The following is a 1,645-nucleotide window of genomic DNA, read 5'->3' as shown; positions in this document are numbered from 1 at the left end:
CTTAGAAGACCAAACAAGCATAGGAGATGCTGGACATCTAAGTCAGTAGCTCTGGTCAATAATTCCTTAGGGGGCCTCGAGAGATGGCTTAGCGGTTAAGCTCTTGCCTGAGAAGCCTAAGGACCCTGGTTCAGGCTTGATTCCCCAGGACCCGCGTTAGCCAGATGCACCAGAGGGTGCACGCGTCTGTAGTTCGTTTGCAGTGGCTGGAGGCCCTGGTGTGCCCATTCTCTCTCTCTCTGACTCTTTCTCTGTCTGTTGCTCTCAAATAAATAAAAACGAACAAAAAAAATTTAAAAAAATTCCTTTGGATTTTGGAGGAAAGGGAAGGGAGAAATCAAATCCATTGATTTCAAATATCAGTTTATAGGAAATGTTTTTTCTAGCTCTTAATTTATTAAAACAATGATATCTAGTTCTCTCTCTCTCTCTGTATGTGTTTCTGTTTTTTTGAGGTAGGGTCTCACTCTAGCTCAGGCTGACCTGGAATTCACTATGTAGTCTCAGTGTGGCCTCGAACTAACGGCAATCCTCCTACCTCTGCCTCCCGAGTGCTGGGATTAAAGGCGTGAACCACCAGGTCCATCACGTGTGTGTGTTTTAAAACAGGGTCTCATATAGCACAGACTAGCCTCAAACTCACTATGGTATCTGAGGCTGACCTTGAGTTCCTGATCCTTCTGACTACACCTCCAAAGTGCTGGGATTACAGACATGTACCAACACTCCTTGCTTGCAGTATGTCTTATTTTTATTTATTATATTTTACTATTAAAGTTTTAAAAATATTTATTTATTCGTTTGTTTATTTGAGACACACAAAGAGGCAGACACACACAGAGAGAGAGAGAGAGAGAAATAGAGTGGGGGTATGCGCCAGCCAGGGTCTCCAGTCCCTTTAAAGGAACACTGATGCCACTTTTGTGCCTACTGGGGAGTCAAACCTGGGCCATCAGACTTCACAAGCAAGTGCCTTTAACTGCTGACTCATCTCTCCAGCCCATATTATGTTTTATCTATTTATTTACTTTTTAAAATTTTGTTTGCCAACAGAGAAAGATGGAGAAGAAACAGAAGGAATGGGCACACCAGGGCCTCCAGCTACTGCAAACGAATTCCAGCTGCATGTGCCTCCCTGTATATATGGCTTTATATGGGGACTGGGGAATTGAACCCGCTAGGCTTTGCAGGAATGCACCTGAACTGTTAGTCCATCTCTTCGGCCTCTTATGTTTATTTGCGTGTGTATGTGTGTGTGTGTGTGTGTGTGCACATGCGTGCGCGTGTGGACACTGGAGGTCCATGTCAGGTGTCTTTCTCAATCATTCTCTACTTTATTTATTTATTTTCAAGGAAGGGTCTCACTTTAGCCCAGGCTAACCTACAACTCACTCTGTAGTTCCAGGCTGGCCTCAAATTTACAAAACTCCTACCTCTGCCTCATGAGTGCTGGGATTAAAGGCATGTGTCCCCATGCCTGGAGAGATGGCTAAATGTTTAAGTCATTGGCCTGCAAAGACTTAGGACCCAGGTTCACTTCCCCAGTTACACACATAAAGCCAGATGCACAAGGTGGTGTATATCTCCACTTTTAAAAATGAATTTATTTTACTTTATTTTATTTTTTGAGGCAGGGTCTCACTCT

Source organism: Jaculus jaculus, chromosome 5 (assembly GCF_020740685.1).
Source record: "Jaculus jaculus isolate mJacJac1 chromosome 5, mJacJac1.mat.Y.cur, whole genome shotgun sequence".
Taxonomy (NCBI): domain Eukaryota; kingdom Metazoa; phylum Chordata; class Mammalia; order Rodentia; family Dipodidae; genus Jaculus; species Jaculus jaculus.
This window is presented reverse-complemented; position numbering follows the sequence as displayed.